A 12,286-nucleotide genomic window follows, 5' to 3' on the forward strand; every position below is an offset into this window, starting at 1 on the left:
CTGTGTTTTCTTTGGTCTCTCTCAATCCTTTGAAGATTCCTAAAGATAATTCTTTTGAATTCCTTATCAGAGAGTTCCAATGCTGGTTCTTCCTCAGGGATGTGTTCTGGGTCTGTATCCTGCTCCCTTGTTTCTACCACTTTATCCTGCTTCTTTGTGGAACTATGATGGTCTGTTGTTTCTGAGGCATTGTGATGTTGTTGTATTTAGATCTCTGTTACTGTTTGTGAAGTAAAATAGAGCTCTTACTTTTATCCTCAAATTTGGATCTTTTAGCCTTTCTCATCTTAGTAAGTCAACTACCAATCATCAAATTCCTCAAGGGAAAACTCTAGAATCCATTCTTAGTCTCCTATTTCCATTTTCATCTTATCCACTCTCATCAGCAAGTCCTACAGCTTATGCCTTAAAATTATATTTTAAACCATTTACTTTTGTCCATTCTCACTGACATTCTTTTAGTCCTTCCTATTCATCTTTATCTATCTCTTGCTTATACCACTGCAGTAATCTCATGATCTCCAAGGTTCTATTTTTGACCTCCTATAACCACTTTTTATACAAAAATCATATCATGCTTGGTCAAGTAGAGGGTCAGTGAAATAGGGGAAGACCTTAAATGAGATAGTTTGACACAGTGGCTGTGATGATGGGCTCAAGCATAGCAATGATTGTGAGGATGGCACAGGATTGGGCAGTGTTTCATGCTGTTGTACTTAGGGTTGCTATGAGTTGGAAGCAATATGATGGCACCTAACAAAAACATACAACAGCTAAGGTTATCTCTCAAAAACATAAATAAGATCACATCACCACTGTGCTTAAAAATATTCAATGACTTCCCAATGGAGTTTAGAATAAAATATAGCTCTGTACTCTGACCCAAGGATACTTATGTGATCTGGTACCTGGCTATTTCTTTAATTTCATTTAGTGCTACTCTCTCTCACTTGTTCTACTGCAATTGCAAGAACTTTCTCTGCACAAACATGCCAAAATCTTTCTTGTCTCAGAGCCTCTGCATTGTTCTACCTTCTGCTAGAGTGCTGCTTCCTCTTTGGCTTTTCATATTGCTGTATTCTTACCTTTCAGGTCTCAGCTCAAATATTATATTCTCCCATGATGATGTTATCTAAAGTAGTCTTTTCTCTATTATTTTCTATCTTAGATTATTGATTATTTTCCTTCAGAGCTTTGATAACAATCTAATTATATTGCTCATTTACTTACTTGTGAAGACTTTGTTTGTGTCATCCATCTTGAAGATTCGCTCTATGGATTTTGTCTTTCTGTCATATTCACTATAGTGTCCTCAGTGCTTTCTGTGTCAATTAGTGATAGCTCAGGACATGCAGCTTAAAAGCTAGAATTAATTTATAGAACCTTGGCAACTAGGATATGTGAATACTTGCATTGGAAAGCTTCATCTTGAATAAATTATATCATTTTACAAAAAAATGGTTTCCTGCAATGTGCAAAATAAGTAAGATGAAGAATTAGTTTATTGTGTCTCTGATGATTTCTCCCCTTCCATCTTCTTTCTTTCTTTCTTCTTCTTTTTTTTTTGGTAAGGAAATCTAGATTGAGCCTGAGTCTATAGTTGAGTGATTGTTTAAAAACGTAAATTCTTAGAGCTGGAAAAATATCATGTAGCTCATGTCACTTATTAAGAAACAAAGGTTCAAAGAATCATAAAGATAGTTCATGGAGAGAAAAGCCCAGTTATTTTTCCTTTATTATGTAATTTTTGGGAGCTCTGGTGGTGTAGTGTCTAAGTCATTTGGTTGCCAACCAGAAGCCTGGCAGTTCAAACCCCCAGCCACTCCTCGGAAGGAAGGTTGGGCAATCTATTTCCATAGCTCAATATCTTCAGGCAAAACAAGGCCAGGAGCTGACTGTAGAACAGAGCATCAACTGCTCATATGCAAGTTCAACTTGAAGTTGAAGACAATTAAAACAAGTCCAGGAGACCCAAAATAGGACCTTGATTACATCATTTCTGAATTTAGAGACCATCTAAAGAATAGATTTGATGCATTGAACACCAGTGGCTGAAAACCACAGGAATTGTGGGATGACATTAAGAACATCATCCATGAAAAAAGCAAAAGGTCATTAAAAAGACAGGAAAGAAGGGCAAGACCAAAATGGATGTCAGAAAAGACTCTGAAACTTGCCCTTGAATGGAGAGTAACTAAAGCAATTGGAAGAAATGACAAGATTAAAGAGCTGAACAGAAGATTTCAAAGAGCAGCTCAGGAAGACATAGCCAAGTACTATAATGAAATGTGCAAAGACCTGGAGTTAGAAAACCAAAAGGAAAGAACACACTGCATTTCTCAAACTGAAAGAACTGAGGAAAAAAATTCAAGCCTCGAGTTGCAATTTTGAAAGATTTTATAGGCAAAATATTGAATGATGCAGGAAACATCAAGAGAAGATGGAAGGAATGCAGAATCACTATGCCAAAAAGAACTGGTCAATGTTCGACTATTTCAGGAGGTGATACGTGATCAAGAACCAGTGGTACTGAAGGAAGAAGTCGAAGCTGCACTGAAGGAATTGGTGAAGAATAAGGCTCTAGGAAATGATTGAATATCCACTGAGATGTTTCAACAAATGGATGCCGTGCTGGAGACATTCATTTGGCTATGCCAGGAAATTTGGAAGACAGTTACCTGGCCAACTGACTGGAAGAGATTCATATTTGTACCCATTCCAAAGAAAGGTGATGCCACAGAATGTGGAAATTATTGAACAATATTATTAATATCACACCCAAGTAAAATCTTGCTGAAGATAATTAAAAAATGGATATAGCAATATATTGATCGAGAACCCTCAGAAATGCAAGCTGGATTCAGAAGAGGACCTAGAATGATATCATTGCTGATGTCTGAAGGATATTGGCTGGAAGCAAAGAATACCAGAAGGATGTTGTGTTTTATTGACTATGCTAAAGCTTTCAATTGTGTGTTGTTTTTGTTATGTGCCATCGCGTCGGACCCGACTCATAGGGACCCCTCCTTGAGTTTCCAAGGTGATATCACTATGGAAATAGATTGCCCCACCTTCCTTCTGATCATAACAAATTATGGCTAACATTGAGAAGAATGGGAATTCTTGAACACTTAATTGTACTCATGAGCAACCTATACGTAGTCCAAGAGGCTGTCATTCGAACAGAACGAGAAGATACTGCATGGTTTAAAATCAGGATGGGAGTGCATCAGGGTTGTATCCTTTCACCATACTTATTCAGTCTGTATGCTGAGTAAATAATCTGAGAAGCTGGACTATATGAAGAAGATCATGGCATCCAGATTGGAGGAAGACTCATTAACAACCTGCAATATGCAGATGACACAACTTTGCTTGCTGAAAGTGAAGATGACTTGAAGCACTTACTGATGAAGATTAAAAACTACAGTCTACAGTATGGAATGGGAGCTCTGGTAGCATAGTGCCTAAGGCACTTTACTGCTAACCAGAAGGCTGGTGGTTCAAACCCACCAGCCACTCCTCAGAAGGAAGATGAGGCAATCTACTGTGATACTGCCTTGGAAACCCAAGGAGGGGTCGCTATGAGTTGGGTCTGACTGATGGCATATAACAATAACAACAACAACAGTATGGAATATATCTCAACATAATGAAAATGAAAATCCTCAAAACTAGACCAATAAACAGCATTGTGATAAATGGAGAAAAGATTGAAATTGTCAAAGATTTCACATTACTTGGTTCTACAATCAGCTCCAATGGAAGCAGCAGTCTAGGAATCAGATGTTGTACTACATTGGGCAGATTTGCTACAAAAGCCCTCTTTAAAATGCTGAAGAGCAAAGATGTCTCCTTGAAGACTAAGGTGCAACTAATCCAAGTCATGGTGTTTTCAGTTGCCTCACATGCATGTGAAAGCTGGGCAATGAATAAGAAAGACTGAAGAAGAGTTGATGCTTTTGAGTTGTGGTGTTGGCAAAGAATACTGAAAGTACCATAAACTTCCAGGAGAACTGAAAAATCTGTCCTGCAGGAAGTGCAGTCAGAATACTCCTTGGAAGCAAGAATGGCCAGACTTCATCTCACCTACTTTGGTCATGTCAGAAGGGACCATTCCCTGGAGAAAGATATCATGTTTGGTAAAATGGAGGGCAGTGTTTCGTTCTGTTGTACATAGGGTTGCTATAAGTTGGAGCTGACTTGACAGCACCTAACAACACTCTGGTAGCGTAGTGCCTAAGGCACTTGACTGCTAATCAGAAGGCTGGTGGTTCAAACCCAACAGCCACTCCTCAGAAGGAAGGTTGGGCAATCTATTTCCATAGTGGTACCACCTCAGAAACCCAAGGAAGGGTCTCTATGAGTCGGGTCCGACTCAATGGTGCATAACAACAACAGTAATAATCACTGTTAACATTTTGTGGTATACTTTCCGGGGATTGCTTCTATGCATATTCCCTAATATAAAGAAGCCAATACAAACATTATATATATATATTTCTAGATTATCTATATCTACCTATGTATGTAGGTCCATGAGTGGTGCAAACAGTTTGCAATCAGCTGCTAACCTAAACGTAGGGAGCTAGAGCCCATCCAGCAGTTCTATGGAAGAAAGCTCTGGCAATCTGGTTCCATAAAGATTACAGCCAAGAATACAGAACAGTTCTAAACCGTAACACATGGGTTTCCATGCATTGGAATTGATTCATCAGCATCTATTTTGGTTTGGTATTTACCTATCTACTTGTCGATCTATCCATTTCAAATAACCATTTCATCCTTGCCTACTTAATATTGTAATATCCTTCTTTCTTTCCATTAAGTATACTGCTAGATCCAGAGGTGATTTTCAAAATATTTAAATACTACTACTTCATAGGCATCATGCAGTCAGAAAGGCCTGGTGATTTACTACTGTGGCAAACACCAGTCCTTTAGTTGCTACCTGAGGAAGCAGGGTTGTGATTGTCCTATGGGAGGTATTGGGAGAGCATCAGGGAGGCCTATGGGAGGCTTTGGGAGAGGTGGGGTCTCAAGGCAGTAGCTATTTTCCAAATGTATAGAAATACTACAGTATTTTGATAACGAATTTAGTATCATCATTTTTAGTCGTTGAATTTTGTCCGATGCTGTGGTAGGTAGAATTATGGTCTCTCAAAATGTCCTTCACTAATTCCAGAACTTGTGAAAATGAGGAGATAGTATTTTGATGATTGCATTATGTTATATGGCACAGTTGATATGACACAGTTGTTATTAAGATAGGGAAATTATCTGGTTAGGTCAAATCTGATCACATGAGTACTTTGAAACAGAGAAATTTTTCTAGCTGGTTTCAGGAGAAGTCAGAGAGATGTGAAGCTTGAAGACTCCATGTGCAGTTGTTGCTTTCAAGATGGAAGGCTCCCTGAGAAGGAATGTGGGTGATTTCATGTTCCTACGAGTGGTTCCTGGCTTATAGGCAGCAAGCGGACAGGGACCTCAGACCTAAAAAACAAGGAACTGGATTCTGCTAACAACCTAATGAGCTTGGAAGGGGATTCTTCTCCTAGATTTTCCAGATTAGTACCCAACTCAGCCCATATCTTGGATTTTGGCCTTATGAGACACAAGCAGAAAACCCAGTTGAACCTGCCTGATTTCTAACATATAAACTATGAAGTAATAAATGAATGTTGCTGTAAGCTGCTAAATTCACAGTAATTTGTTACAACAGCAATAGAAATCTAATACATCTAGTGTGAAGGTACTATACATTAATTGACCAATTACTTCTTCTTGAGCATTTAGGTTGAATCTAGCTTTTAAATGTTTGCTATGTTTTGTTTATTCTTATGTTAACATGAGAAAAAATTCAATAAATAGTTTTGTACCTCTGTCATGTCTCACTTATCTGATTAGTCCCTGAGATACATTCTTAGGCATGAAATTGCAGGGCCAAAGAGTTTTCAAAGGCTTTGGGTACATAGTGCCAAGTAGAATTTTTAAAATTTGCACTTCCATTCCCTTATTTTATCCACCACTGTAGCAATGTTATTTTTATTTTTTTTGTAATTTTCACTGATATAGTAGGGAAAGATGAGTATTACATTGTTTTACTCTGCATTTCTTTGACCACTGGTAGATGCACAAAATATTTAAAAGCTTAGAGATTATAACTGGTGATAAGCATTTTGTCCTCTGAGGCTAAATTTATTCAGTCTAGTAAAGTCTAGATTGTGCAAGCAAGTAACTAATAAAAATGCTTTTTAAAAAATGTTGAGGCAATTCATAAATACTAAAAATTTTGGGGAGAGTAGTTTAATATGTTGTTGTTTTTAGGTGCTGTTGAGTCATGTGTGACTCACAGTGACCCTATGCACAGCAGAATGAAACACTGCCTGGTTGTGTGCCAGTCTCATGATCCTTGCTACAGCTGAGCTCATCTTTGCAGTCATTGTGTCAATCCATCTTGTTGAGGGCCTTCCCCTTCTTTGCTGACTCCACTTTACCAAGAATGATATCCTTCTCCAGGGATTGGTTCCTTCTGACTACATGACCAAAGTAGGTGAGACGAAGTCTGGCCATTCTCGCTTCCAAGGAGCATGTGGCTGCACTTCCTGCAGGACAGATTTGTTAGTTCTTCTGGGAGTCCATGGTACTTTTAGTATTCTTTGCCAACACCACAACTCAAAAGCATTGACTCTTCTTCAGTCTTTCTTATTCGTTGCTCAGCTTTCACATGCATGTGAGGCGATTGAAAACACCATGGCTTGGATTAGGTCCATCTTACTCTTCAAGGAGACATCTTTGCTCTTCAGCACTTTAAAGAGAGCTTTTGCAGCAAATCTGCCCAGTGCAATATATCATCTGATCTCTTGACTGCTGCTTCCACTGGTGTTGATTATGGAAGCAAGTAATATGAAATCTTTGACAACTTCAATCTTTTCTCCATTTATCATGATGCTGTTTATTGGTCTAGCTGTGAGGCTTCTCATTTTCTTTACATTGAGATGTAATCCATAGTGCAGACTGTAGTCTTTCATCTTCATCAGAAAGTGCTTCAAGTCATCTTCACTTTCAGCAAGCAAAGTTGTGTCATCTGCATATCGCAGGTTGTTAATGAGTCTTCCTCCAATCCTGATGCCACCCTGTTCTGGTTACCTAGTGCCACTCTGACAGAAATATATCACAAATGGGATGGCATTAACAAATAGGAGTTTATTCTCTTACAGTTTGGAGGCTTTAAGTCCAAGTTCAAAGTGCCAGGCTCTGGTGGCTGGGAAAAGCCCCTCAATCTTGGGGTCCAGCTCTGCCTCCTGCTCCTGGCCCACTGGAGTTGGAAGCATTTCTTCACTCAGACAGCTGCTGGCTGCTGAGGCTGAGAAGCCCCAACGTTGACAAGTAAAATGGCACAGTCCTGTTGTTACCAAACCACATGGCAGGTAACAACTTAAGTCCATTGTAAGTCCCAAGGTTGGCAGAGTATAGCAGGCTGCTAAGCAATGACACAGCTACATGCAGGGTCCAAGAGTGCCGTAGGCTAGAGACCATTCCCAAGTCTTCTCCTTATGTACAGGAAGCAGACCACATCCCAAAGGCAGCTACTCAGTTGCTTGTGGTAGATCCCACCATGGAGTTGATAGCCAGTCTTATCATGGGGAATAACTACCACCAGCTGCCCAGCCATTCAACCAGGCCCAGCCAAGTTGACACACAAACATAACTACCATAATTCTACCCCTTGTCAACTTGGCATCTGTACAGATCTTCATTGGGTAGCATCTGAACAGATCTCTCTCACTGGGTGGCTCCAGTCCCCTAGTCCCTCTAAGTGGTGACCTCACCCCCTTTGCTTGGTGGCCCTGTTCCTCTCCCTCTTGAGCATGGAATCTCCACCCCCTCACTCTTGGGCAGCAGCTATGGCTCCATCCAACTGGTTCACATGAACGAGCAGCCCCACACTCCAGAACGAAGTTGGTGAAGGCCTGGCTCTTTGAAACCCCAAAGTACATTTAACTTTCTTGCTCCATTGGCTGTTCAACCTGCTATTCCATTTCAAGCTGGTCTCTTCTACCAATTAATGCCTGAAGGCAACCCACTCCACCAGGAAGCCACCTAACCAAAGGCACCAAGATTTCTCCTCCTTGGGCTAGCAAGGCTGTAGCTGTCTCATGCCGGATCTCTCGGCTCTGCTCCTGCCATCTCTCATGCTATTCTCTTGGCTCTGCCCCTGCCGTCTCTCATGCCAGTCTCTGGGCTCTGCTCCTGCCATCTGTCATGCCGTATGTTGGGGTCTCTCTAACAGGGTCTCAGGTCAAGGACGCCCTCCACTCCTGTTTCCACATTTTAGGCATCTGTCAGAGCAGCACCCCGCTCTCAGTACCAAATTTCTGTTCTGGTTACCTAGTGCCACTCTGACAGAACTATACCACAAATGGGATGGCATTAACAAACAGGAGTTTATTCTCTTACAGTTTAGAGGCTTTGAGTCCAAGTTCAAAGTGCCAGGCTCTAGGGGCTGGGTGAAAGCCCTTCCACCTTGGGGTCCAGCTCTGCTTCCTGCTCTCAGCCCACTGGAGTTAGAGGCATTTCTTCACTCAGACAGCTGCTGGCTGCTGAGTCTGAGAAACCCCAAAGTTGACAAGTAAAATGGCACAGTTCTGTTGTTACCAAATCACACGGCAGGCCATTAACTTAAGTCCATTGTAAGTCCCAAGGTTGGCAGAGTATAGCAGGCTGCTAAGCAATGACACGGCTACATGCAGGGTCCAAGCGTGCCATAGGCTAGAGACCATTCCCAAGGCTTCTCCATATATACAGGAAGCAGACCACATCCCAAAGGCAGCTACTCAGTTGCTTGTGGTAGATCCCACCATGGAGCTGATTGCCAGTCTCATCATGGGGAATAATTACCACCAGCTGCCCAACCACTCAACCAGGTCCAGCCACGTTGACATACAAACAACTACCACACACCCTCTTCTTCATATAGTTCAGCTTCTCGTATTATTTGCTCAGCATACAGGTTGAGTAAGTATGGTGAAAGGATACAGTCCGGACACACTCCTTTCTTAATTTTAAACCATGCAGTATCCCCTTGTTCTGTTCAAATGACAGCCTCTTGATCTATGTACAGGTTCCTCATGAGTACAATCAAGTGTTCTGGAATCCTCATTCTTCTCAGTGGAATGGATGTTGGATTTTATCAAATGCTTTTTCTGCATCTATTGTGTGATCATGTGACTCTTTTATTTATGCAGTGGATTGCTCTTCTAATGTTGAACCTTCCTTGCATACCTGGTATGAATCCCACATGGTCACGGTGTATTATTTTTTTGCTATAGTGTTGCATTCTGTTGGCTACAATTTTATTGAAGATTTTTGCATCTATATTCATGAGGGATATTGTTCTGTAGTTTTCCTTTTTAGTGGTGTCTTTGCCTGGCTTTGGTATCAGAGTATCATTGCTTTATTGAATGAATTTGACAGTATGCCATCCTTTTCTATGTTGTGAAATAGTTTAGAACGATAGGTGTCAGCTCTTCTCTGAATGATTTCTAGAATTCTCCAGTGAAGTGTCTGGACCAGGACTTTTTTCTTGTTGGTAGTTTTTTTTTTTTTTAGTGATCTGTTCAATTTCTTATTTTTAAATGGGTTTGTTCAAATTTTCTACCTCAGTATTTGTTAATTTAGATAGACTATATATTTCTAGAATTTGTCCATTTCTTGTAGGTTTTTGAATTGGTTGGATTATAGATCTTCATAGTATTTTGTTATTAACCTTTTTATTTCTGTTGGTTCTGTTTTGACATTGCCCATTTCATTTATTATTTATGTTATTTTCATTTTCTCTTAGTCAAATTTGCCAGTGATTTGTCAATTTTGTTAACCTTTTTGAAGAACCAGCTTCTAGTTTTGTTGATTTTTTCTATTCTTTTGTTGTCCTCTGCTTCATTTATTTCTGCTCTGATCTTTCTGGAGACTGTCAGTTTCTTCTGGTGGTCTTTTTCTAATTGTTGGGGTTGTTGGGTTACAATTTTGATTTTGTTTTTACTTCTTCTTTGATGTGTGCATTTACTGCTATAAATTGACCTCTGAATACTGCTTTCACTGTGTCTCAGTGGTTTTGGTATGTTGTTTTCTTTCTTGTTTGTTTCTAGGAATTTTTTAATTTCACATTTTATTTCTTCTGTTAGCCAGTAGTTCTTGAGCAGTGTGTTATTCAGTTTCCATGTATTTTTATTTTTACCCCCAGTCTTCCTATTATTGATTTATAATTTTATAGCATGTGACCCAAAAAGATGCTCTGTAGTATTTTGTTGTTTTTAAATTTACTGAGGCTTCTTTTGCAGCCTAACATATAGTCTACTGTGGAGAATGATACATGTGCATGGAAAAGAACGTGCATTGTGTTTTTGTTGGGTGGAGTGTTCTGCATTTATCTATGAGGTCAAGTTTATTGATTGTGTTGTTGAGATCTTCTGTATCTTTGTTGAGTTTCTTTCTAGTTGTTCTGTCCTTCATCAAAAGTGTTGTGTTAAAGTATCCTACTACTATTGTAAAATTGACTATTTCTCCTTTCACTTCAATTAATATGTTCTTTATGTGTTTTGGAGCTCTTTCATTGCATGCATAGACTTATTATGGTTATGTCCTCTTGGTTGATTGACCCTTTTATCATTATATAATTCCCTTTCTTGTCCCTTAAGCTGGGTTTTTCCCTTGAAGTTTATTATATCAGAAATTATTATTGAACTCCTACTCTTTTTTGGTTTCCAATAGCTTGATATATTTTGTTCCATTCATTGATTTTTAATTTATTTTTGTGTCTGAGGTAAGTGTCTCATAGGCAGCATATTGATGTCTTGTTTTCTTATCCATTCTGCCACTCTATTTCTCTTGACTGTGCATGTAATCCATTCACATTTAATGTAATTAATAATAGGTATGAATTTACTGCTATCATTAACTTTTTTTTGTGGTGGTTTTGATGGTTTCTTTATTCTGAATATTTTTCTATGCTGAGTTCATTTTGTTGTTCAGTTTTCTTTTCCATTTCTTCAGGGTTATTGATTTTGTTTTTATTAAGTCCTTGTGATTTTCTTCTTTCTTTTTTGGTTAGAAGGTTTATTACTTTTCTTTGTTTTTACCCTGTAGTAAGTTTTATCGTTATAAGTTTAGAACAATCTGTTCTATACTGATATCTTCCTGACTTCCTCCCATTTGTAAGTAAGTTCTGTAATTATACCATTTATTCTCTCTTTTTGGTATGTTGTTCTTGCTGTTTACAGATTGATGCCTCTGTTTCTCTATTTTCCTTTTTGTAAGCTTTTTCTGCCTTGGTTTCTGGGTGGTGTTGTCATGTGTCTTAATCTTAGGTTGTTGTTTTATGCTGTTGGCCTCCCTTAAAGAAGGGCTCCCTTTAGCATTTCTTGTATGGTTTGTCTGTTTTCTATAAATTCCTTTAACTTTTGTTTGTCTCAAAATCTCACTGCCATCGAGTTGGATCCAACTCATAGTGAACCCTCCTTGGGTTTCCGAGGCAGTGTCACTATGGAAGTATATTGTTCAATCTTCCTTCTGAGGAGTGGCTGGTGAATTGAACTGCCAACCTTCTGGTTAGCAGTCAAATGCCTTGGACACTATGCCACCAGAGCTAATTTCATCATCATATTTAAGGGAGAATTTTGCTGGATATATTTCTTGGTTGGTAATTTTTTTCTTTCAAGATTTTATATATGTCATCCCATTGCCTTCTTATCTTGCATGGTTTCTGCAGAGAAATCAGAGCTTAGTCTTAATGGTTGCCTTTTGTAGGTAACATTTCATTTTTCCCAAGCTGCCCTTAAGATTCTTGCTTTGTCTTTGATTTTGGAAAGTTTGATTATGATATGTCTTGGTGACTTTCTCTTGGTGTCTAATTGTATGGGGTTCATTGAGCTTCTTGGATGGATATCTAATTGTCTTTCATAATATTGGGGAAGTTATCTGTTAGGTCTTCAACAATTTTCTCTGTTTTTCTTTTTCCTTTTCTTTTTTTGGTCTCCTTTTGTTCTGTAATTCCAATCACTCCTAGGTTATTCCTCTTGATATCATCCTACAGTACCCTTAACTTCAGTCTTTTTTTTTTTAATTTTTCTTTATACCAGCTGATGTCAAGGGATTTGTCTTCAAGCTGGCTAATGTGTTCTTCAGCCAATTAGATTATACTATTTTGTCCTTCTAATGTGTTATCTGGGAGCTCTGGTAGTGTAGTGCCTAAAGCATTTGACTGCTAACCAGAGGGCTAGTGGTTCAA

The sequence above is a fragment of the Orycteropus afer genome, unplaced genomic scaffold (genome assembly GCF_000298275.1).
Source record: "Orycteropus afer afer isolate SDZICR_OR568_19922 unplaced genomic scaffold, OryAfe1.0 scaffold00120, whole genome shotgun sequence".
Taxonomy (NCBI): Eukaryota; Metazoa; Chordata; class Mammalia; order Tubulidentata; family Orycteropodidae; genus Orycteropus; species Orycteropus afer.